This window comes from Aulonocara sp. 'chitande type north' Nkhata Bay, linkage group LG17, assembly GCF_057382095.1.
Source record: "Aulonocara sp. 'chitande type north' Nkhata Bay isolate Kocher_YH1m ecotype deep benthic linkage group LG17, A_spYH_male_GT1.1, whole genome shotgun sequence".
In the NCBI taxonomy this organism is placed as follows: domain Eukaryota; kingdom Metazoa; phylum Chordata; class Actinopteri; order Cichliformes; family Cichlidae; genus Aulonocara; species Aulonocara sp. 'chitande type north' Nkhata Bay.
Window position 1 is genome coordinate 7086026 of NC_141360.1, and position 26812 is coordinate 7112837.

The 26812-nt window shown below is 41.6% G+C and overlaps 1 protein-coding gene across 5 annotated transcripts in view; it reads right to left on the reverse strand.

Annotated features, from left to right (window-relative positions):
* Nucleotides 1-26812, reverse strand: part of kank4 (KN motif and ankyrin repeat domains 4) — a 91176-nt gene that overhangs the window by 30344 nt on the left and 34020 nt on the right. The window contains exon 1 of one of the 5 annotated variants that reach the window (XM_086268888.1): nt 25929-26241. The exons of 3 other annotated variants lie outside the window; for them this stretch is intronic. The gene's annotated coding sequence lies outside the window, so the exon portion shown is untranslated. Of the gene's footprint in view, nt 1-6343; nt 6718-25928; nt 26242-26812 lie in introns of those variants that run through there. One more of the 5 variants, XM_086268887.1, reaches the window with a different exon arrangement.

Consider the following 26812-nt stretch of genomic DNA (forward strand, 5'->3'; position numbering starts at 1 on the left):
GACTGTGTTTGTTACTCCGTGTCTCTCAGACGCACGTAACCCCCTTAAAGGACGTGCCACAGTCTCTTGACACCAATCCTATAAGTGTGACAGCTGGTCGAGAGGCAGCGATGGTGATAATGCGAAGAGTAATGACAGTACAGTAAATAAGCCCGTAGTGACAGCTGTGGGTTTTCATATGTCATCAGTATAGAAACCACAACCACACTAAGATAACTGTTCTTTTTTTTTCTTTTGCACAGACCACGAGATCAACACCAACATTTATTTATTCATTGAGTTTTTTTTAAATGTGTTTTTTTACTTTATGCGAAGGCATCAAATGCGTGTACCCTGGCTGTCACCCTTGCCAGATTATACACACAGCACCGACTCAGGGATTCACACATGCACATCAGGCAAACACACATACAATTACTGGTGACTTAACCTACCAAGAAGCATTAATTGAATGTCATGGGTCATTACACTGGAGTGCCTGTGTACTGGAGATTGAATTAGTCGGATACACTGACACACAGCAGGACTGGATAGAAGACAGAACAGCAGGAAATGAGATTGGAGAGAGCGAGAGGGAGGCTAGAGGTGGGCGGATGGGAGAGGGAGAAAAGTGGGCGGGAAAGTGAAAAAGAGGCAGAGACGGGAGTGGCAGATGTACTCGTATCTCGTGCAAGCAGAGCGGTTTCGCTCTCATTTTTCCCGCTCTCCTGGCTGTCCCAGCATCCCTTCTCTCATTTTCAGTTTCAAACTTTATCTCATAAAAAAGAAATTACCCATGAATTCACTACAATCTCTCATATACTCTGAAGCATTGTGCACTGACTGCAGCTGGCGCTTCAAACACAAGTGTTCATCAGCTGTGTGAAAGTGACATTAAAGAAACTGCACGCAGCAGCAGATTAAAGAATAACAGGCAGGCTGAGCAACAGTAACACAGGTCCCAAGGTCTTATCACAGGACCGACATGCATGGAAACAGCTATCTCTGTTTACCCTTGTACTGCCCTGAGAATCCAAGCAGGAGCGTCCAGCTTAATGTGCCAACTCTCAGCCCGAGATAAAAACACATTTGAGGAGGAGCACATGTGCAGAGAAACACAGGGATACGCATAAAGATGTGAATATGCAAACTACAGCTGGTAAAAGCTTATGACAGCACAAGACTGCCAGAGTGCAGTTTCAACAAATATAAAGTCAGAGGTAGAAACCCATGGTGGGGACAGCCAGAGCTGAATTTGCAGCCATATTTGGATGCCACTTTAATTACTCTGGTATAATCACAGCTCACTTCACTTTAGCTTGATAACTGGCATCGTTGTCTCACTGAGACTCCTCTCTGCTGGATGTTTTAGCCTCTGCAGTCAGCCAGTGTTCACCTCGCTGCTATGAGAGCTGTCATCAGGTTTGTGACTTTTTCAGTTGGTCCCAAAAGGTTGATTCTGTTCATTTGGACGTAGCGTTTTCAATGGGAGAAACATTTTGTCACTCATCCAAGTGACTTCTTCAGTCTCAGCTGACTGCAGGTTTCCCCAATCTTATAAACAGTACATTTGCACATTAACTGAAGCAAGCACCACTGAATGAACAATGGGCTGAGAGGTCAGTTCCTTGATCATTAATATGCAAATTATCATGACCATTAATCAACAACCACTGATCATTGATCAAAGACCAGAATCAACTTTTGGGGATTTACATATGGATGATTGAGCATGCATCAAGACATTTTTTTTGGGGGGGGGGTGTCAATCTGATGTGCTCATCTGTGTCACATTACAGATGCATCCCCTTTGATACAAATGTGAGTGAAGGACGCAGCTGACGGTGCAATTAGTTCAATCTCGTGAATTGCAGGTGCAGATAACAGTTTTTGCATAATGACTTTGTTGCTACTGTGCAACAAAGTGTGAAAACTGGTAAAATTTACCGACAAGTCAACTGGGAACTGGAAAGTTTAGGCTCACGCAGCACAAAGAATGCTGTTAGCATCCAGAATACAAGGAGTGAATTGGGGGGACATTTATCTGATATTGCAGAGCTTAGTCTGTCTGTGTTCTGCAGAAATAGATCAATCTCTCTCTGCTCTACAAGAGCTATTTGAGTAGAGTCTGGGCCATCCCACCCCAGTCTAAGATTATCTCTGTCTATGTATAGTGCATTACAAGAAAAAGGTCCTGCTGTATTACATCTTCTGGTCCAATTTATCATTAATTTACTTCACCCCAGACCTTTAGGTCTATTCTAGTTCATCTTCAGTCCTAATCCTGTATGATCCAGTCAAGTTTAGTCTAACAGCGTCTGCATTCATCAGGGGCCAGATTGTTCCCCTCGTGCTAAACAACATCTGGCTTTCAACTCCAGAGAGAAAATGAGAGAGGGAACTTCTGTCTATGGGCTTCATTAAACAGTGGCAAAATTTTCCCACAGGGTTGCAGTGAGCAAGCTATTATAGGTCAGTTAAAAGTGACGTTTTTTTCTGTGGAAGAACTGCAAATTCAGGATATGGCCTTTATTGGACGGTTTAATAAGAATCCGTCTTTGAAAAGAGCATGAAGTTTAATGTAGCTGTAATAATCAGATGTCTGTACAATAGTGAGTTCACTAGTTACCTCCAGTTGTTGGCTGGTTATCAGCAAAGTCCTTACAACGTCTCTCTTATCAGTTATTCACAGAATGAAGGGGGAAAAAACATCTTTCTAAGCTCAAGGCCAACAATAAAAATTGGTCCTTATATAAAAAGACCAAAAGGCACAAAGCAATGTTTTTTTTTATGCACTTGCCAGTTTTAGGACGCCACACAAAGAACTTTGTTTAAAAAGGAATACTGCAGACCCCAAGTATTGTACTGATGATTCACAAAGACCATTCAGGAGAACTCCGAGCTTTCTGACTTGCCAAATATTTCTGCCTTGCTGTTTTCTAACATGCAAGTAAAGTAAAAATTAATTCCAAGGAGTCTTAGTCTTAATATATCTGATCATGAGGTTTCCTGAAAACCACACAAATTGCTTAACTTACACTCTAATAAAGTTATTTCAGAAAAAAATAGAAACTGTGGGGAAGTGGCACTGCGTGGATATTCACTTAGCAAAAGCCGTGGTTGTCATTTTCACACTGAGATTTCAGTGGGTAACTGTGCAGTGGTTTAAACAATTTATAACAATGAAATAAATACACACTGCACGTCAACAAGACAAAGCTTTAAGATTTAGTTCACCATTCAGCAATAAATGCGTCTACTCTACAATGCAACACAATAAATGTTGTCTTTACCTCCACCAAGGGTGTTATGTTTTTGCGAGTGTGCATACCTGCATGTCATTGTGTCTGTAAACACAATAGCTCAAAAAGTTTTGTATGAATTCTTTTTTGCCTGTCCCATTCAGCACTGGAGCAGTCAGAATTATTGTCTGAAGGCCAAGAAAAATGCTGAGCAGATTTATTTTCCCAAGTGGATCCATCAGATCCAGGCCCCAGATATAGATGCCCCCCAGATCATGAGAGCCCATGGAGGACCACTGGAGGGGCAGCAGCACCACCCTCCTAGAAAAGAGCTGAGGAGAGCCCAAAACGGTGGGGTCACCCAGCAGCCACGTTGCAGAAGCCACAGAGGGCTGCGGCGACGTGCCCATAGGCTCCGCCAGCAACCTGCTACGCTAGAGCGGACTGAGGGCCCTCCAACCTCCGGAAGGGGCCCGACTGAACCATGGGTGCCAGGCACCGCCCCCAGACTCAGGACATATTTCCTGGGATTCTGGGCCTCCCTGCATCCCAGACCCCGACCAGACAGCCAACTCACTCTCCCAGCCCAGGGGTGAACAGAGGTGTGAAGACCCCATACCGCTCTCCGCCCGCTCATATGTGGTGTTTTGTATGAATTCTGATAAAAAAAACTTTGTAGAGGGGTAGCGTGGGGTCATGTTAAATAAAAATCCATTAGAATTTGCCTTTCATCCACCAAGGTCTTCAAGCTCAGTTTAATGATTTATTGATCAAAAATGGACAAAAAGCCTTATGACTTAGAAACTATGATTCTGATAAGTGTGGTGTGTATGTGGTGTCAACATATAGAAAGTACCATATAAAGATTTAGAATATTGTGTAACATTTGACCTCTGACCTCTCCTTCAAAGTCAGTAAATAGATCTGAAGGTCAAAGTGATAATATTGCTATACAGACCTGTTTAAAACTATGTTTCTTACTTCCAGTGTTTGTACTGACTACAAATGGGCATATAAGGAATAATATATGGAGATTCTTCTTCAAGGTCAAATAAAGTCAAACCTTTCTGAAATATCTGTTATCTTTAAAACTATGCTTAAAATCTACTGCCTTTGTTAGAAGCATTTAGGACATGAGATTAGTATATCGGGATTGTAAATATCAACGTTTCCATGCCAGATTTGACCTCCGGCCTAATTTTTACATTTCACATGTGCCTATTACATCACGTATTTTAAAATGAGTTTCAACAGAGAAAATAACAAAAGCCTGCACATTTAAAGAAAGGACAAAGGACATTCAGTAGAACTGCCATGGACACAGCTCCACTCATATGTAACCCTTTCTAAATGTAATGAATGTTTTCAAGATACTGTAGCCCATCTGTCCACTGAGGCAATATGTCCTGCTTAAGTAATTACATCTGCCCTTTAATAGTTGGTAATAAATGTTATTAAGGCCCTCAAACAAATTTTCCATTTTTACTCAGTCTTATGACACCAGTCTACAACATAATTAGCTGTTTTCAAATACAGAATGGGTGAGGGGCTGACAGAGTAAGTGCAGTGTTTTATCAGTAATAGCGTGGACACGACCTCGTGCAACCACCCCTGTCCTGCTTCTGCGGTGTCTGTCAAAGGACAGATAACGCTTACGCCACGCCTTCGCTGCAACTGCCTTTTATCTCTTCTATCTCTGCATCTCTTCTGTCTCTTATTGCATGAGCTCTGTATGCCTCCATAGACATAGTGAAAGGAGCTTGTCTTTTCCTCACGTTCTGTAGTGGCATTCCAAAAATGAGGAACAGCTGCATGCTTTCATTAGCGATAAAGGAGGTGCTGTACCATCTATTATTCATTCTAGTTTGAGATATGTTAGCATTATGGTTACTTCCCCTCATGGGTGTAATAACAGTGGTGAAGCTAATTAGCATTTGGGTCATCTGACTATTGATGTGTCAACAGTCGGTGAAACGATGCTGACAAAAAAGGGTAGAAACTAGAGAAACATGCAGAAAACAGAATAAATCTGTGACATCTGTCAGAAAGACAGATGGGATTAGGAATGTCTAAGGTTATGCAGTCTGGATTTGAAAGGCTTAGATGGTCAAAGATAAAAAGGAGGGAAACATGACAAACAGCAGAGACTCAGTTACACATCCGTGAAGTTACGTCCTCTTTGACAGGTAAAAGCAAGTCTTTCTCAAACATGCACACATACAGAATGTATGCGTAACATGCATAAACTACGGAAGTGACAGCGTAAGCGGTCTGAGATGTGTTTCTGTGAGTGTTAACATGAGTTTAAAAAAAACAGGGTCCCCTTGCTCATTAATTATGGCTTTCTACTTACACAGAAACACAGAAGGCACGCACAAACACACACAAGTAAACACACATACAGATTTGCATAAAAACAGGAAACTCTAACAAAGTAAAGCAATCATGAAGTAAGTGATCTGTGCACAGAAGCACATGGAAACGTGCATGCAAGCACATAATTCTGCCAGAGAGGACAGCTTGAAGCCAGCAGAATATAAGTGCAGGAAAGCAATTCAGCTTGGTACAGCAGCACATTCTGCAGAACAAGCAGGAGGTCTGTGCAAAGAAATCAACACTTATAAATTCACACTCTATCGCTCTTAGCATAGCATGAGGCAAAACTTCCAGCTTTGCTTCCCTTTGCATGTACGGAAAAAAAACACACATAAGTTGAGTATGTCATCTCTTATTTTACTGTGTTTGTTTTAATGCATTATTGTGCGCTGCCTCTTACATCCCCAGCAAATATATCGCTGCCAAAGCTGTGTGGGGGAGTGCGAACATTGTCCGACCAGAACAATACTACCCTCTCTCCATTACTCGTGCACATCCTGTACATACACCCCTTTCCCTTTTCCACACTTTCTTTCTCACACATCCGAGGCTCCTGCACATGTGACCTATGTTCTAGACTGTAAAAATAGAGCGGGGAGGAGGAGGAAGGTAAGGCGAACAGAAAAAAGCAGAGCAAACAACGGTGAATGATGGCAAATTGTTCATGAGACATGAAAGCTGAGGGGAAAAAATGAAGAGTGGCAAGAAAAACAGAGTTAATTCACAGGGGGAATTTTTTCTCTCACCTGCCATGTAGCTCTTCTTACCTCCTGTCCTTCCTGTTTCTGTGAATGCTACTGACCCTGTCTCTCTTAATATCAGCAGAGAAAAAACGAGAAAAAAACTGAAAAAGAGGAGGGGAGGATGGGTGGGAAAGAGGGGATGTGTTGGCATATGGTGCCAGAGGTAGAGAAGAGAAGAGAAGAGAAGAGAAGAGAAGAGAAGAGAAGAGAAGAGAAGAGAAGAGAAGAGAAGAGAAGAGAAGATCAGTTGTCTCAGTCTGATAGATTCACCAGCCTCTTTGGTGCAACCAACTGGCCCAGAAAAAAACAAAAATAACACCCTAATAGACAAATGGGCTCAACAGAAAACACACGAACAAAAACACATACAGACACACAAGTGTATGGTAATGAACCACCAGCACAGCAACTTCCAAGCATGCATAGAAATGGAAGCTTATAAAGCTCATGATTTGAACAGATAACAACAGAACAACAGAGGAGTCTTGTCTGGTTTTTAATTTATGCACCTCTTTTTAAGTACAAGTGTGTGTTCATTCATGCACCTACTGTTGCATGTACATGCTTAGTTCTGGGCTGTGTGCATGTGCAGTAGTGTCTGTGTGTACTGCCTCTGGGCTAAAAGGTCTAACCCTGCAACAATCACACGCTGTGTAACACTGTAATATTTACTGGAGGACTCAAAATTACCCCCTCCACAGTGCTGCCACATGAGACTGGATCACACTACTTTCAAGGTGCTCCAGACTATCATATCTCTGAAATTTATCAAGTAAACCCCAAGTTATCTCAGTCTGGCTCAATAACAGAAAGCAGTCTAATGAGTAAACCCAGCCCGGTTGACTCTATAGTGTAAATGAGGTAAATAATTAACTGCCTTTAAATAGGCTAACTGCCCAGGCTAATGGGTCCTATCTCTTATCTCACTCCTGCACTGATTCCTCAGTCCAACAATGCTAATTCCTCTCTACACGTGTGCAAACTTCTACTCGAGAGCTGCTCGACATCACAGCATGCAAAGAAAGAAAAAAATATCCAGCATGTCATATGAGCAGTGCTGGGCATAATGTGTGCAAAGTAATCAGATTACATTGTTTTTGTAACTCAGTAAAATAAGGTGACCTTTTACTGTGCACTTCTGTAACAATCAGCTGACTTCAGCTAGTACGGAGTGAGGAGGCTAAAGTGTGCACCTTCTCAGGAGTGGAGAAATCAATATTACTTTCCAGCTGAGCAGCCAAAGCTTGATTTTCAGCAGGTGACAAAAGCAGTGATGAGCAGTCAGGCTTGTAGCGGTGCGTTAAGCCTACCTGTACCTGTTTCTAAAATAGAGTCACAGTGGTCAAAACATTTTTCTGTGATCCACCTCAACTCTGCCGTTAGCTTGGTGATAAAACTTCAAAGCTAAAATGAAGCTCTTCTAGGTATCCTCATTAAATAAGCATCATCCATCATATTTATCATCAATTATATAAACTATTCATCATATATTACTTTCTTATTGCTTATTTTCTTATTATTAAGCACTTGGTGACAGTGGGAAGGAAAAAAGCCTGTTTTTTTAAAACCTATTAAGGGTGTTGACTTGCACAAGGAACCTTTGTCAAACATGAACTCAGACAATATTCACAGTTTCTGTGGCTAAATCCCTCTCGATATATGTCTAACACACTGCACCCTATCAGCTCACATCCTTTCATCTAAAGCAGCGGACTGAAAGAGGGTGTGATGCAGCCTAGGGGGTTAAACTTCTCCCTTCCCAATCACATGAACCTCTCCTGTCAGGCGGTATCAGATCCCACCTCAGACCCTAAGGACTTCTCGAGGAATCACTCCTTCCCTGTCTTTTCATTATATGTTGCAGTGATGTTGTCTGTCCATCTTGGTTCCTCTTGTGTTAAAACAAAACAAAAATGTAACTTTTAAGTGCAGGCAAAGTTTGTGGAGTGAGCTGTTGCCTCAAGAGAGGTTCAAATAACTTAATATTGCATTCATGCACAATTTAAGAGCAGCAGGAAATCAAGATGTGGCTATGTGCAGCACCCTCAGTAATGACTTTCACGTGGTTCATGCCCTTCTCTTCATGTATAAGGTCTTAAATAATCAGACCCCATCTTATGTCTGTGAAGGTTCTCAGTCATCCAGGTCATCGTAGTCAAAGGAGCTTGCAAAGAAAAGCGTCTGGACTTCTTTAAGTTGCTTGAAGACGTTTCACCTCTCATCCGAGAAGCTTCTTCAGTTCTAAGGTCAAATGGTGGAGAGTCCCAGATATAAACCTAGTGGGAGAAACCCCCCACAGAGGGACAAAAGGACCCCTGATGATCCTCTAATCGCCTGAGCCAAGGTGTGAAACTGGGTGTGGGTCCCAATCAGCCAGAGTTTCGGGTGTGTTCATTGTGAAACCTGGCCCCACCTTATCATGCGAATTCCTGAGGTCAGATGGCCCAGGATGTGAGTGGGCGTTAAGGCGTCTGGGATCTCAAAACTGGATTATAGATGGCAGAGAGTTGGTGTCGTAAACCCCCGCCTCTGTTCAAAGATGGTCGCTCACAGTGGACATAGATGGCTTCTTTCACTCCTCTTTCAAACCATCTGTCCTCTCTGTCCAAAATGTGAACATTGGCATCCTCGAAAGAGTGTCCTTTATCCTTAAGATGCAGATGGACTGCTGAGTCTTGTCCTGTGGAGGTGGCTCTTCTATGTTGTGCCATGCGCTTGTGAAGTGGCTGTTTGGTCTCTCCAATGTAGAGGTCTGAGCATTCCTCGCTGCACTGTACAGCATACATCACATTGTTAAGTCTGTGTTTTGGCGTTTTGTCTTTCGGGTGAACCAGTTTCTGTCTGAGCGTGTTGCTGGGTCTGAAATACACCGGGATGTCATGCTTGGAGAAAACTCTCCTGAGTTTCTCTGATACACCGGCTACATAGGGGATGACAATGTTGTTGCGTCTGTCCTTCTTATCCTCCCTCGCTGGTGTCTGGTCTTCTTTTCTGTGCCTCTTTGCTGACTTTAAGAACGCCCATTTAGGATAGCCGCACGTTTTGAGTGCTTCCTTTACATGTGTGTGTTCCTTCTTTTTCCCTTCAGGCTTAGAGGGAACATGTTCTGCCCGGTGGTGTAGGGTCCTAATTACTCCAAGTTTGTGTTCCAAAGGGTGATGGGAGTCAAAGAGGAGGTACTGGTCCGTGTGTGTGGGCTTCCGGTAAACTTCGATGTTGAGGTTGCCGTTCTCTTCAATGTGCACAGCGCAGTCCAGGAAAGGCAAACAGTTGTCCTTTGTGTCTTCCCTGGTGAACCTGATGTTTTTATCCACAGCGTTAATGTGCGCAGTGAAGGATTCCACTTCTTGTGTCTTGATTTTGACCCAGGTGTCGTCCACATATCTGTACCAGTGGCTGGGTACTCTTCCTTTGAAAGAGCCAAGAGCCTTCCTTTCCACTTCCTCCATGTAAAGGTTGGCTACAATAGGTCACACGGGGGAGCCCATGGCACAGCCATGTTTTTGTCTGTAAAAGCCTTCGTTGTACTTGAAATATGTAGTGGTGAGGCAGAGGTCTAACAGTGTGCAGATCTGATCGGGTGTGAAGTTGGTCCTGTCCTTCAAGGAGCTGTCTTCTTGTAGTCGTTTTCTGACAGTCTCCACGGCCTCCGTGGTGGGTATGCAAGTGAAGAGAGAGACTACATCAAAGGACACCATGGTTTCATCTGGATCCAGGGTAAGTTTCTGGACCTTGTCGGTGAAGTCGGTGGAGTTCTTGATGTGGTGTGGGGTGTTCCCCACGAGAGGAGCAAGGATGGTAGCAAGGTGTTTAGCAATGTCATAAGTGGCTGAGTTTATGCTACTGACTATGGGTCTGAGTGGGACAGCTTCCTTGTGGATTTTAGGAAGTCCATAGATGCAGGGTATGGCATCCCCTGGGTAAAGGCAGTGATATGTAAGGCGGTCAATAATTTTGTCCTTTTCAAAGTCTTGAAGGCAAGCTATAACTTTCTTTTTGTAGCTGCTTGTGGGGTCTCGCTTTAGGGCTTCGTAGGTATTGTTTTCACCGAGGAGAGTAGTGATCTTTGTATGGTAATCTGTAGTGTTTAGGACCACGGTGCATCTTCCCTTATCAGCTGGTAAAACAGTGATGTTGTGGTCTTTGCTCAGGGAAGCGACGGCCTTCTTTTCCTGTATTGTGAGGTTGGATGGAGGGACTTTGGCACTGGAGAGCGTGGCTGAGACTTTCATCCTGATTTTCTTCAAGCAACTTAAAGAAGTCCAGACGCTTTTCTTTGCAAGCTCCTTTGATGACCCCATCTTATATTAAAAACCTTATAGTACATACTTGGGCTCCCTAAGGGGGGGCTTTCCATGATCAGCTGAGCATATTAATCTCTGGCTCTCTTCCACAGTGTGTTTTTGGTTCTGTCTTCTTCCTCTCACCTGCAACTTGTCGCGGCAGATGGCTGCTCCTCCCTGAGCCCGGAGCTTCCTGTTAAAATTGAGTTTTTTCTCCCCATTGTCACCAAGTGGTTGCTCATAGCATTTGATTGTTGTGTTTTTCTCTGTATTATATTAATGTCTTAACCTTAGAATATAAAGGTAACTTTTGTTACAATTTGCTACTGAAGTGATCTGAATTGAATTGAACTGTATGAACCATAATAACCATAGTAATTCAACTGGCCAACATTCACGAGTAGGGCATTTGTGACAAAGTCTTTTGTATATCAACAGTCTCGGTGTTCCAGCTGAGGTAAAAACACGCAGTTAAAATTTTAAAACAACACAAGGCAGCATTGTGTAAAGCCTGACACCCCAGGATTCTGCAAATGTATGTTTTTAAATACGTGTGGCTGTGTGTAAGTGTGAGAACATAAAAATGCTTTAACTGCTGCACTCCACTGTTCAGAATAACAGCTTCGAGTCATATACTGAATGTTTTCACAACGGTGGGAGTTGCAAAGATAAAAAGTCTGCAAACAAAAGTATTTGTTACATGCAGCCTGTAGTTACAACTAATGTTTAGTGGTCACCACCAGGCACTGAATTCATAACTCACTATTACCTAAGACTCATGCAAGCCTTCAGCTCACCTCTGATTGGATCACAAAGTCAAATATTTTGACTTGGCATACATTTTTTTTCATCATCGCAGTTCTGGGAACAGCAATTAAAATATTTAGATTATACTGTTAGGAGCATTCCTGCTAATCAGTTTAAATGTCTGCTATGTCTCGCAAAATAATTTTGTATAATATTGTTACAGTTTTAGCAAACTGGCAGCCTGGGCTTTATGCCAAGTCTTGCAACACACAATTACCCACGCAAGTGTCGTCTGCAGTATGTGTATGCGTGTGTCTGAGTGGGTTCAAGTGTGAAAAACCAAAAACTGTTTTTACTGGCAAAGCTCACAGTTCTCAAACCACTTCCAGCAGCTTTGAGCCTTCTGGAAATAAAAGTTTTCTTCTCAAAATAAACTAAAACGTCATTTACTCACAAAGTTTTCAGTTTTTATTCGTATACTGTGCTTTCGCACCAGGGTCTGGAAATATGAGTCAGTTTTATACATTAAACTGGGAAGATGACATGTAGGAAAATAGTTCATAGTCAAATTTCACAATTATGAAATGTAACTTGGCAGCAAAGTACGATTTATTAAAAACAAATTTCAGACTCATTTGTTTTGTTGGGGGAGTTTTCATCCAGTTAATCTTCCTTTTCACAAGGCCTTGCTTTCCTAATATATAATAAATATTATTTTGCATCTGTGAGTCATGGGTAGACTTGCATTATTCCACATTATTCAAGCAAGAACGATTTACAGTATTTAGCAAATATGTTGGCTCACCAGAACTTTCAAACTGATTTTAATTTATAGTCGCATCGCTTTTCCAGTGTTTGAAATGCATGTCGTGTGTATGCATAATTGAAGCCATACATCACTGCTTCAGTGTGCACACAGTCTGAAGGTCCGGTCCATATATAGTCTAGACTAACCTTGCAGCACCAGCTGATGATATTAAAGGCCGTGACCCCCACCAAAAAGAATGTGTGCTTTGTTTTCATTGTTCTTGTTTTCTCATTCTTTCATGGAAATCACACATGTAGACACAGACAAGAATAACACCCAAGATAAACACTTTGAGAAGTGCTGCTGGGAGATTCTACTAGCCCGCTTTTTAGCCCCTTACTTGTCATACACTCCTCAAATAAACTAAAGGAACAGATAAAACACTAAAAATCAGACCTCTTATGCTGAAAACCTCTTATTTGAAAAAAATAAATAAATCATGCTCCATGATTTTTTAGGAATTAGAGGATGACACAACTCTTGATAGAAATGAACATTTTTAACCAACAGATGGCTGAATTCACCCTGAAAATCCAAATGAACAAAATTATGTATCAGGCTAGTCCATTTTGTGGAAATTTAATTGCCGCAACTCAGTAGTTTGTTTGGCCCCCATGTGCTTGTATGCATGGCCACAATGTTGGGTCATGCTCCTCATGAGATTACTGATGATGTCCTGGGGGATCTCCTCCCAGATCTGGACCAGGGCATCAATGAGCTACCGGACAGTCCTACGTGTAACCGGGTGGCACTGAATGGATTGAAACATCATGTTTCAAAATAAATAAATATATAGGTTCTATTGGATTTCAGTCAGGCGAGCCGGGGAGCAATCAATGGTATCAATTCCTTCATCCTGCAGGAACTGCCTGCATACTCTCGTCACAAGAGGCTAGTTCCAGGAGGAATCCAGCATCCACTTCACCAGCGTAGTGTCTGACAATGGGTCCAAGGATTTCCTTCCGATATTTAATGGCAGTCAGGCTGCAGATGCCTATCCTGTAGACGTCTGTGTGTTCCTGTATGGATATGTCTCCCCGAACACAACACCAAACAAGTCACGCTCAATGATGTTACAGGCAGCATAATGGCAAATGCCATTCAGGCTCCATGGTATCGGGCAAAGGGTCCACTAGATGACATTAGTCCCTGAGTCCACACTCATGAAGTTTGTTTCTGATTGTTTGGTCATAAACGTTAACATATTAACACTAGTGGCCCGCTGTGGTCATTTTTTATAGCTCATCCCGTTCCTCCTTGCACAAAGGAGCAGATACTGGTCCTGCTGATGAGTTACTACGGCCCTGTCCAGCTCTCCAAGTAACTGCCTGTTTCCCCAAATCTCCTCCATGCTCTTGAGACTGTGCTGAGAGACACAGCAAACCTTCTGGCAACGGCACATATTGATGTTCCATCCTGGAGGAATTGAACTACCTGAGCAACCTCTGCAGGGTCCAGGTATTGCATCATGCTACAAGTAGTGACATTGGCCCTAGCCAAATGCAAAACTAGTGAAAAACAGAAAAGATAAGCAGGGAAAACTTGTTAGTGGCCTCCTTGTTGCACCTGTTGTTAATTTCATTAACACCAAATTAGCTAAAACTGATTAACAACCCCCTCTGCTACTTTACTGACCAGATCTATATCCCAGAAGTTTAACTGACTCAATGCTCTACTTTAATGTTTCTGAACAGTATATTTTTGGCGAGCCTCTGTTACTTTGTGTATTCCAAGGAGGAGTGTAGAGAGGCAGCAAATGCTGAATTCATTAACGCTAAAAATGTCAAAATCTTGACAAAAATCATTCAAGAGTGAAATAAAGCACCACTCTTGACATTATGCCCACCGACTGAGCATTAAATCAGAATCTCTCCATCTATCTCACATCAAAAGACACAGACAAGAACACCAAGAGTGAGTGTAGCGTTGTACCGACAGGTAGGGATGCAACCACTGCAAATTAAGTAGCTGCAATAATGTAATCAGTTCCAGGCTGAATCCCCTTCATGCAGCTTGTTTTTAACTCTTATTAAAAAGTTGAAGCAATGCCTGGGCAAATTCTGTCTGTTCAAGAGTAGCAGCAAATACTCATGACTAAGATGGTTTTAAAATAGGAAAAACAGTGAAACGAGCATCGAAATCATAACCAGAATACGTTAATAATGACCAGGACTTTCCACTCTAAACAAGTGTGTGTTTGTATTGCTGGGCTATGGTTAGCAGATAGACATCCTGAGGAAGGCCAGTTTCTGATAAGGCCATTAGGCAGGGAAAAGACTGTTTATATGTTGTAACAGAACTGACCACAGAGCGGACGTCACTGCTCAAGTGGAAACGATCTGAGCTATCTTGAACATTGTGTGTGTATGAGAGAGACAGAGTGCTACAAAATGAAGACTGCAGATTAAAATCAATAACTATCACTCTTTTCTTGACTTTCCAATTAAATATGGTGAGATTGCAGAGACAATACAAAAACTACCGACAGCCGCCAGTGCTACCCCTCAGCCTGCATGTACACACACCCACGGTATCCCTTTCAAAAACCTACATTGCTTTGTTCTCACGTTATCGCATTCACAAGATTTTCAGAAAACTTACTTTGACTTTTAGGTCGAGGTCACTGAGATTCAAACTCATCCAAGATTTTTAGTCGATGTATCAATTTGAAAATCATAGATGACTTCCTTCTTGAGTTATTGCATTCACAAGAATTTCAGAAAGCTTGACCTCTGTTCTTGACCTTGAGGTCAAGCTCAGTGAGATTCGAACTCGCCTGAGATTTTCAGTAGATACACCTGTGGTATTAATTTGAAGCCAGTTGCTGCCCGCCCGGCGGGGTGACGACAATACCCCATCAGCCTTTTATGGCTGAGGAGTAAAACTGAAAAATACTGCATGCATTTCATGTAGATATGGTTGCTATGTTACTATGTCAGCAAACAGTGTCAACAACAGGTTGAGTACTGAAAGCTGTCATTTGTAAAATAGTCCAGCTCTACATTTCTGTTATTTCAGATTCATTTAGATTTGCCAGATGCTTTTCTTTGTATGCTACGAGAGCACATTTCCATGGTTTGCCCATTTATTTTACGCTCTCACAAGAGCCTCAAAAGAGTTACTACAATCCACAATTTCTGCTAAATCAATAATCCTCTCTAGCTGTCCGGGAGAGACTTCATTAGAACAAATAAATTGGGGAAGCGTATGCACATGTGCTGAGGTCGGACCAGTGCATGTCAACTGCTTTTAACTGTTTCTCACTGTGAAATTTAAACAACTAAAATGAGCTGGGAAAAAGTGCAATACAGGCCAGCACCGAAACTTTATTTTTGGATTAAATTCACTTTAAAAGGCTTCCAATCCTTTTACTGTGTTACTTTAAGTGTAAGTGAGCATGAAAGCCTCATTTAAATTCATTTTATTACGCTTTCATTTGAATCAATGAAGCACAAATCACCTAAATCACTTCTTTTTTTTATTTGTTTGCCATTCAATCCAATACACGATGTTTATCAGTTTATGAGCTCGCATGTTTCCATCAGCTCGCTCGCTACATGTCCAGTGTTCATTGATTTCCGAGGAGGCACTCTCTGGTGATTGCTGACAACAGTGTAACTTCAGCATTAGTTTCTTGTCAAATGCCTCCCTGCCTTGAAAAAAAAAAAAAAACTCGTGTCACTCTCTGACTTTTTGAGATAGTTTTCCGATTTGAAAGGATGGAGAAAATCTGCATAAAAGTGTGAAAAAGGCAAAAAGAAAAAGCACAAACCGACAAAAAAAAGAGAGAAAGAAACACAGATTTATCATCGAGTGTGGGTGAAGTATGGCCGAGCAATAAGCTGATTGCTTCCCACAGACAGTCTCTTCTAAAGGCCTGAACTCTGCTGACCTGTGTGGGTGAAGGAATATACAAACTAAATTCTGCTTTCTAATATCACTAATTAGCATAACATAGAAGAAACCATATCTAAAGAGCACAAAGGGAGCATGGAGGAAGACCATTTATACAGTAGTTTATGTGTTTATTTATCTGTGTTTCACTGTAGAAGCACAGTGTGTGTTGTTTTTCTCCTTCTTGGTATCTAGCCATAGGTATTCCTGCCCATGAATCAGCATCAAAGCCACAAAAACTTAAACAATAACTAGAACTGACAGCCGGTGTATCTGAACCTCCTGCCTATCACGGGAAAGGTGTAGGTTATGTATGAAAACACATGAAAGCAGTTAAGACTGAACCTGCAGCAGAGATGAAAACAGTCTGTGCTGTAGACAATATTACACATGGTGATTGTATAACAGCAAATCAGTCTCAGTCTACATTTAGATTTATTTTCAGAAATAAATCAAAGCCTGTTTCAAGTCTTTCCATGTTGATTTTCACCACACTGTGAGATGGACAGAAACCAACAGATGCTGGGAAAGTAGGAAATCAATCTAGGAACATATGCTTTGGAAAATGCTTTGCAGTGATGTTATCAGCCTAAAAATACAGAATAATGACTCTGGAGTCTCAATTACAAAACAAAAATGCACACTTCCTAATGCCAAAAGAGCTCTGACCCATCCGGGGCACGGATGGCGGACCTCTGGGTTGTCTTGGTTTCAGCATTTCCAGCGGTGTGCTCAATTCAACCGGGATCAGGGGAGTTAAGAAGCCAGGTCAGGTCATGGTCATAGAGCCACTAATTTATGGCGTGGCAGGATGCACTCTCCGATTACGGCACTCATCATCATGCTGAAGCGGCATTCCTTAAATGCATGCCATTGCAATGGGGAATGTGTTAGGTCTGCATCAATATAAGTGGGTGGTGCATGAAAAAAGTAACAACCATATGAACGCCAGCAGCATGTTACATTGAAACAAGATGATTCACTTCACCTGTTAGTGCTTTAAATGTTGCAGAGATCTGGGAAATGATCTGGCAGGCTGATCTGCAGCAAGTCCTCCAAAGCAAATAGCAAAATATGTTGTTTGCCCATGCTGTCTAGAGCGGCACATTAAACCTAATTAGGCTTTTTTTGTCTTAGTCTGACACCCCTAATAATGGGACACAATTTCCCTGTGCCTTCCAAAACTGTTCTAAATCAATTTTTTTTGACACTACAGTAAGGTTTGTGCAGAATGAGCTTTACAGACTTGCTAAGCTGTTGCTCAGGTGAAAATCCTCCATCCACTTAACCCTCCTCCCAGTATGGCTATTGTTGCTGGATAAACAAATGCCCCTCTGCTTCCATTATAACAACTACTGCTGTAAGACTATTTTGTGACAACAAGATTTTTCTATTACATAAAAATTTCTAATAAAGCTTAAAAAAGCTTGCAAACTTGCCCCGAATAATGTTGCTCTCACTGAAATCCACAGAGATTAAAAGTATACTTTTAATCTCTGGGTAAGTAAAATGGCGATATGTATAGGTATGTTACATGAACCATGCCACACACCACAGCACCTACACTGTCGATCTGCAGCCGAGCACATCTGAGCTCACTCTGTGCCACACTGCACACGTAGAAAACAGCGGTGTTAGCCAGGAGGCTGCGTCAGCTCTCTCACCACATGCAATTTGTTGTTGAGTCTGATGGGAAGCTACACGGGGTTGCGAACTTGTCTGAACAGTTCCCAGGAATCTCCCCTTACATAAGTGAAAATGGGGTAGGGGGTATGTGTGGGTCAGAGGTGTGTTGATGCTAAAGGGGTTAAATCCATTCGTTTGGTCTTCTTTCTGTAAGAGTATCTATGACGTCCTAAGATTTTACAGATAGGACAACTAAACATTATGATCGCCATCAAAAGGCTTCAAGGTGTTGCACTTAATCGCACAGTAATGAGGCCAAATGATCATAAAGACAAACATAATTTTGTACAACATATCTCACAGACTGCATCTCCTGCTTCAGACCACTGAATAGTGCTCACACAAAGCAGAGCCATTTTTATCCGCCCTGAGGGAGTCCTTTGTGTGAATGTAATGTTTTCCTTTGAGTTAAAAAGGGAAAAACCATGAGATAGTGTGTACATAAATCTCTATAATTCAAACAAAATGTTCTATTTAAAAAAAAAAACTGAGGCCACATGTTGGGATGACTTTGGGGATTTGCATAATTGCTGATAACAATGGGAGTAATTTCTTTGGGTAAATAAAATGTCTTTTGTGGGATTTTATTTCTGGTATGGTTCCAGTTACACACAAATGAAAACGTGAACTCGGGCATTTTACTCCCACTCGCTGTTTTTTTTTTAAATCGCTGAGAGGAGAGGAGAAAAAAATACAAGAGCGTCAAAGGGGGGCAGTGCTGGTGACTAACCTCGTTTTGAGCTTTCTACCATGTACTTCATGGGTTCACGCCTGGCTCATAGCCCTTTTTCGCGTGTCATACCCGCTCTCTTATCTTTCCTGACACTCTCCATGGTTCCCCATCTTAAAAAGCCCGAATGTCAGACTAATCTGGAAGATGAAGTGCAACCAAGAGGAGAGGTTTTTGTTTATTGGCATTGTTGAGAAACAGCTGCCAACAGCTATGAAACAGTGAGTCAGCGCCGAACCCTTCTATTTCTTTGACCTCATTCTTTCTCCACCTGTATTTCTTTCTATGCTTTTCTTCTCTTTTAGCATTACATGTATTGCCACCAGTGTTGGTCAAGTTACTTGAAAAAAGTAATCAGTAACTAATTACTGATTACTTCCCCCAAAAAGTAATCCCATTACTTTACTGATTACTTATTTTCAAAAGTAATTAATTACTTAGTTACTTAGTTACTTTTTAATAACACGATTTACAACCTGAAGAGGTGATAAAGCGATAGATCTTTCAGCCCAATTCTACTTTTTCTGCATAATCCATCATACAAAATGTAATCAAATGGAAAAGTCTCTTTTTAAAACTTGTTTTATCAGTTGTAATCTTTTAACTTTATGCATCAAGCAAAAATTTTATTATATGCAACATTCTCTGACTTGAATAAATTAGTTTAACATTTAAACATATTTTCTGCACATTCCAGCACATAAAATAAAATATTTTTTGTGTTTACACTCACTCTTTCAAATAGATGCAAGTAAAATACAGCAGAAAATAAATAAAGTCAAAGACTCAGCGGTCCTGTTGCTCTATTTTCACCTGTAAAGCAGGACTGGGGGTAGGCGGAGGTTTACCCTGGTGCAGGTGTGCCGCGGTCAGTTGAAGGATCTGCGAGTTTCTCTGTGAATTTCCCATTACGTCGTTGCGCACTCAGTGCTTGCTTGGAAGTTTAGGGGTTTTTTTCGCTGTAAAAAGTTTTCTTCCCACGCACGATGGACGCTAATGTTTTTGTCACTTTTTATGGAATCAAACTCAAAGTAAGGTCAGTACTTCCACGCTTTAAACGCTGCATGCTCATACTCTCTCCCACAATCGATATGTGATCCATTGTTGATCTGCACACAGCTGTTGTCACCAACAGCGCACTCGCTTACGTCACTGTCATGAGACATTCTCGCAAAAAAATCACGGTTTTAGTAACGCAGTAACGCAGCGTTCCTACGGGAAAGTAACGGTAATCTAATTACCGATTTTGCAATAGTAATCCCTTACTTTACTCGTTACTTGAAAAAAGTAATCAGATTACAGTAACACGTTACAAGTAACGCGTTACTGCCCATCTCTGATTGCCACATAGGGAAGCACACTACGTACAGCTGAACGCTGCAGGCAGAAGGACTGCACAAAAAGCTACAGCAAGCTATTCTACACGAGTTTTGAACAAGGGCCACCACACAGCTGAGAAGACAGAAGTCATAATAGGCAAGGCAAGGCAAGGCAAATTTATTTGTATAGCACAATTCAACAACAAGGTGATTCAAAGTGCTTTACAGAGACATTAGAAACAAAAACAAATAAAAAGCATGATTTAAAATAGATTAAAACAAGCAAACAAACAAACTAACTAAACACACACATTTCACACCTGTTCGCGTGATCTGAACCCTTATCGTAAGGGGAGCTACCAGTCCTTCTGTGGACGAGCTACTTTCTATTTTAAATTCCCTGAATTTAAAATACTCTCTAGACCCAGTCTAGACCCAGCTGGGGAGCTACCCAGAGCTCTAAACCCACTTAACAAACAAACAAACAAACAAACAAACAAAACAGTATATAAAATCAAAACAGATAAAATCAGAACAGTAGATAAAATCAGTAGTTAATGTAAGTTTTGAAATTTAAGCTTAACAAACAAACAAAACAGTATATAAAATCAAAACAGATAAAATCAGAAATAGATAAGATCAGTAGTTAGTGTAAGTTTTGAAATTTAAGCTTAAAAGTGTGGATTTGGTGCTTTATTCAAATGCAGCTGAGAATAGGTGAGTCTTCAACCTGGATTTAAATAAACTGAGTGTTTCAGCTGATCTGAGGCTTTCTGGGAGTTTGTTCCAGATATAAGGAGCATAAAAGCTGAATGCAGCTTCTCCGTGTCTGGTTCTGACTGTGGGAACTGATAAAAGACCGGATCCAGATGACCTGAGGGATCTGGAAGGTTCATACTGGGTCAGGAGGTCACTGATGTATTTTGGTCCTAAACCATTCAGAGCTTTATAGACCAGCATCAGAACTTTAAAGTCTATCCTCTGACGGACAGGCAGCCAGTGTAAAGACCTCAGAGCTGGACTGATGTGGTCCACTTTTTTGGTCTTAGTGAGGACTCGAGCAGCAGAGTTCTGAATGAGCTGTAGTTGTCTGACTGATTTTTTAGGTAGACCTGTAAAGATGCTGTTACAGTAATCAAGCCTACTAAAGATGAATGCATGGACTAGTTTTTCCAGGTCCTGTTGAGACATCAGATCTTTTATCCTCGAAATATTTTTGAGGTGATAGTAAGCTGACTTTGTTATTGTCTTAATGTGTTTTTCTAAGTTTAGGTCTGCATCCATCACTACACCCAAATTTCTCGCCTGGTTTGTGGTTTTTAGATGTATAGATTGAAGTTCTCTGGTGACCTGTAATCGTTTTTCTTTGGCGCCAAAGACTATTACTTCAGTTTTGTTTTTGTTTAGTTGGAGAAAATTGTGGCACAACCAGTCATTAATTTCCTCAATGCATTTACCAAGAGCCTGTACAGGGCCTCGGTCTCCTGGTGACATTGTGATATATATTTGTGTGTCATCTGCATAGCTGTGGTAGTTTATTTTGTTGTTCTTTATAATCTGTGCCAGTGGGAGCATGTAAATGTTAAACAGAGGGGGTCCCAAGATGGAACCTTGGGGAACTCCACATGTGATACTTGTCTGCTCGGATGTGAAGTTACCTATTGATACAAAGTATTTCCTGTTTTCTAAGTATGTTTTGAACCAGTTTAGTACAGTTCCTGAAAGACCTGCCCAGTTCTCCAGTCGTTTGAGTAATATGTTGTGGTCAACTGTATCAAATGCTGCACTGAGATCCAGTAAAACTAGGACTGACATTTTTCCACTGTCTGTGTTCAGACATATGTCATTAAACACTTTTGTCAGAGCAGTTTCAGTGCTGTGGTTCTGTCTAAAACCTGACTGGAAGGCATCATAGCAGTTATTCTGTTTTAAGAAGTAATTGAGCTGTTGAGAAACTGCTCACACACCTGACATTAAGGAAAAGTTGACGATCTGTAACAGGTCTGACTCTAAAGTCTTTGAGACCTTTTTGAAAAAACTTGTTGGCAGGACATCTAAACAGCAAGAGGAGGAGTTCAGTTGACCTAAGATCTCCTCCAGGTCTTTGCTGTTAATTGGGTGAAACTGTTTGATGGTGTTTAAACAGTTTTTCGGTGGACACAGTACATATCCTGGATCTGCTGTTGATGTACCAACTGCTTGTCTAATCTTTTGGATTTTGTCTGTGAAGAATTTGGCAAAGTCATTGCAGGCCATGGTTGAATGAAGTTCAGCTGCCACTGGCACAGGAGGGTTTGTTAGCCTGTCAACTGTAGAAAATAAGACCCGAGCATTATGGCTGTTTTTAGTGATAATGTCAGAGAAGTAGGACCTCCTTGCATTCCTCAGTTGTAAATTATAATTGTGAAGTTTCTCTTTATAGATGTCATAATGAACCTGGAGGTTTGTTTTTCTCCATCTGCGCTCAGCTTTCCTACACTCTCTTTTTTCATTTTTCACTAGTGTGGAGTTTCTCCATGGAGACTTTTTCCTTCCAGAGATAACCTTCACCTTAATGGGAGCAATTGTATCCATTACATTTAACATTTTTGCATTGAAGCTATTGACGAGCTCATTGACTGAGCCTTTGGACAGGTCAGGTGTTAATGGGAAGACCTGGTTAAAGATCTCACTACTGTCTTCAGTTATACACCATTTTGTGATCACTGCTGTTGATATATTTGTGTGGGCTGAGATTTTACTTTCAAAGAAAACACAGTAATGATCAGATAAGCCCACATCAGACACAGTAATGTTTGAAATGCTCAGGCTCTTGGAGATCAGTAGGTCGAGAGTGTGTCCTCTATTATGTGTGGCCTCTGTTACATGCTGAGTCAGCCCAAAGTTGCCCAGAGTGTTACTCAGGTCTTTAGTCCCTTTGTCCTGAGGGTTGTTCACATGGATGTTAAAATCCCCAACAATAATTACACAGTCGAAATCAACACAGGCAAAGAACTTCTTAGGGGTGGAGTGAAAATGATTAAAGCCATCCACTGCAGCCATTGTCAGGCTTCTTACTCTACGGTATGCCCCATTATGGTTCCCTTTCTTGTTCAAGACAACTTCCAAGCAGCATTTTGCCCAAAGCGTTACCACCAATCAGCAATACACTCACTTTTTTGGAGGAGTTTATGTAAGTGTCTTTATAGCCTTCAAAGTTTTCATATGCCATAATCCTTCTCTGTAGACAAAGGGCTGCGTAGATGCACACAAACAGCAGTTCAAATTCAAATTCAAATTTTATTTGTCACGTACACAGTCATACACAGTACGATATGTAGTGAAATGCTTGGACAACTGCTCGTGACCTAAAGAAAACAAAAAAGGAAAAGGCTATGAATAAGATAGGAAATAAATATGAAAAATTAAAAAGGGTAAATTTAACTAAGAAGGAATAAAATATAAATTAAGGTTAAAAATGAAATAACTGTACAACACAAATTAGAATGAAGGGTAAATTTAACTGGGAAGGAATAAGATAAAATATATAAATTAAAGTTGAAAATAAAATAACTGTACAACAAAATACACAATATAGAACTATATAAGAATGTATAAAGAAATCTAAATATAAATAAATATATACACAATAACAGCAGCTGTACAAGTATTAACCGGAAATGAAGAATATAGTGACCAGTGTTGTGCAAAAAAACAATGTGTGCAAAAACAATGTCCAGGAAGTCCAGTGTGTGTGTAAGAACCATATGTGTGGGTCAGTACTGTGTGGTGGTGTGATTGAGAGACCGTATCGCCTGCGGGAAGAAGCTCCTCCTCAGTCTCTCTGTGTTGGTCTTCAGGGAGCGGAATCGCTTTCCTGACCTCAGCAGAGAGAACAGTCTGTTGTTGGGATGGCTGAGGTCCTTCACGATCTTCCTGGCCTTGGTCCGGCACCGCCTGCTGTAGATTGAGTGCAGGTCAGGGAGCTCGGAGCGGATGGTGCGCTCAGCTGACCGCACAACCCTCTGTAGAGCTCGTCTGTCCTGCATGGTGCTGTTCCCGAACCACGTTAAGATGTTTCCCGCCAGGATGCTCTCTATGGTGCACGAGTAAAAGTTCCTGAGCACCTTGGAGGGCAGTTGGAAGTCTCTCAAGCGTCTGAGGTGGTAGAGACGCTGTCGGGCCTTTTTCACCACGGTGTTGATGTGACAGGACCATGACAGGTCCTGCGTGATGTGAACTCCGAGGTATTTGAAGCTGTCCACTCTCTCCACTGGGCACTCGTTGATGACGGGGGTCTGGTAGTTCCGGTAGTTGATGAATCCTTGATGATGAATCAGTTGATGAATCCTTAAGTTAGCAGCAGAGCTAACTTTAGCTAACCAGAAGTACCTTTCCTCCCAGACATTTACAGACATTTGGGGTCAATCTGTCTCTGCTAGATTGTAGTTTCAGATACATTAACACTTTTTGGAAGGCTTTAGTAGCATTTACAGTAGAGTATAGTAGTAGAGAGTAGGGTTGGGCGATATGTAAAAATTTTCCAACCGACAATTGTCACTCCAACGCGCATGCAGTACGCGCATGCACAGACTTTTTGATGGGTGGAGCAATGTAATCATGCACGGACTGATTTGGGCGTTTACAACACAGAAGTCCAAACATGGATGAACTAATTTCCCCCAAAAATTTGGGCTGTCAGCGTTAGCGCGGTCATCACAATTACAATTTTTAACCCTTTTTTTGCTCAACCCATCTGGAGCGCAGAATGAACAAACTTTGGACAAACTGCCCGAAATGTGTTGACAGAGACATTTCAGGGATTTCGACTCAGTCTACGCTCCAGACGGGTTAGCTGTTAATCGCGTTAGTCATGATGACGGTGCGTTAACGCTGACAGCACTAAAAAAAAATATAAAGTTGCCCATTTGGGATGAAAGAGGTAAACCTAAGGATGTAACCAAAGCGGTGTGCCGCTTGTGCAGACGTATAGTGCGAGCAAAGTACTCAAACACAACTAACTTGCATGAGCATGTACGTGTCCACCATCTGGCTGAGTATGCTAGGCTATCACCAGCTTCTGCAGCTCCATCAACAACCATTTGGGCGCACTCTGAGGAGGGGGCATTTGCTCGCAGATGAAAGAGGGTGCTGTTAAAACAGTGCTATTATTATTTTTTCTGTTGACTTATTTTATTAGTTCTATCATTATTAGCAAACTTACTCATGGGCAAATAAATAAATAAGTCGTAAAAACGATTGCCGATGGGCTCGGCCTATCATCGATATATTTGTCCAGTCGTCCAACCCTAGCAGAGAGTAGATTTTCTCTACCTGTTTTCTATGGTGCTGAAGTGGCAGAGGAATCAGCTTCCACAGTTACTCACCCTCCAATGGTGTATCAACTACTCTACACCAGAAGTACACATTTATGGGACATGAGTTAATGGTGCAAGTGCTTGTTCACTGAACTTATTCTCGAGATCAAACTGAAACAGAGAGTGCAAACACAGTTCAAAGAGAACAGACATTCATCACAGCGCAGAGGGGAAATGAAACCACATACTAAACAGGGAAAAGAAGAAATAAAATGACAGACTGACAGGATGGAGATGAGGGGATGCTGATTATTGGCCGTGCCTGTAATGCACAGATTGGACTCATTTTGACAGCAGAGCTTTTAATTTTCTTCCCCCTCTCACTGCCAACTGAGATAATGGCAGGGTGACAGCATGGTATATTTGGTATTTTCCAGAGCATCTCAAAGGGACTTTTGAACACACTTTTTTTATTACATTATTCATTTCTGTGAGCGATGTGCTGCTTCTTTCTTAACTTTTGTCTTTCTAATCACGTCCGTGCAATCGCTTTAATTAACTAAAGTTTTTCTAAGTGCTTTTGATCTTGCGCTGTAAGCGCTTTCAGTGGGTTCTGACCAACCCTCATTCAGCCCTGCAGCAAAATGTAGCTACTCAATTTTAAAATGCTGCACCATCCATCTGTCTGTCTCTGTGTTAGCTGCGTAAGACTGGCTGGATACTGGTTTTCAAAAAAAAAGAAGAAATTGCACACCACCATAAGCCAAAACAAACAGCAGCTTGAGAACACACAGCAAGTACACAAATAAGAGGAATACACTCACAGATGTGGAGGATCTGAGACACAGTCGAACAATGGGGACATCATTTCACCTCACAGTCCCCTGCAGCTGAATCCCAAAATATCATCAACCCCAAATCTATCAAAACAATGTGTCCTACAGGGGTACCTGCTTCTCAGTAGCTAAACCCCCGCTCAACTCGCCTCATTCTGTCTCTCCCTGTCTGATAGAAGCCGTCTATCTCTGCAGTACCATGGGGGCGAACTGGGATTCCTCTTAGTGACAAAAAAAAGAGGCTTTATCCCTTCTTAAATACATGCAGAAGGGTGGAGTGGAAGTGAGACACAATGCTGTAGTAAAGACATCTTATGTTTATTTGGAAAACTGCCAACACTCCCAGTGTTCCGATGCCAAAGCAAATATTTCACAGCAGATACGAGGGTCTGAGACAATGGCTCGCCATCTCTCCGGTCACGAACGGGCCAGCCTATCCTGTTAGATAAAGTTCACTACATGAAATGTGATCGGATAAAAGCAGATTTGTGAACTGTTAGGAACATGACAGACTCCAACAGATCCAGATGAAAATCCTGGGTGAAAATTTTTTAAATTCCTTCCAGTTCTGTTCTGAGTGTCCCGCTGAAAAATAAGAAATGCAATATCAGAGCTATAACACATTCAGAGCACTACAGTGACTGAGACCGGTGGCGCCAGTGTCCGGCAGCCTCGCCTCTGTCAGTGCGCCCCAGGGCGGCTGTGGCTATAATGTAGCTGCCATCACCAGTGTATGAATGTGTGTGTGAATGGGTGGATGAATGGTTGTGTAAAGTGCTTTGGGGTCCTTAGGGACTAGAAAAGCGCTATACAAATACAGGCCATTTACCATTAATTACATAAATTGCAAAAAAGTGCAATAAACTACAAAA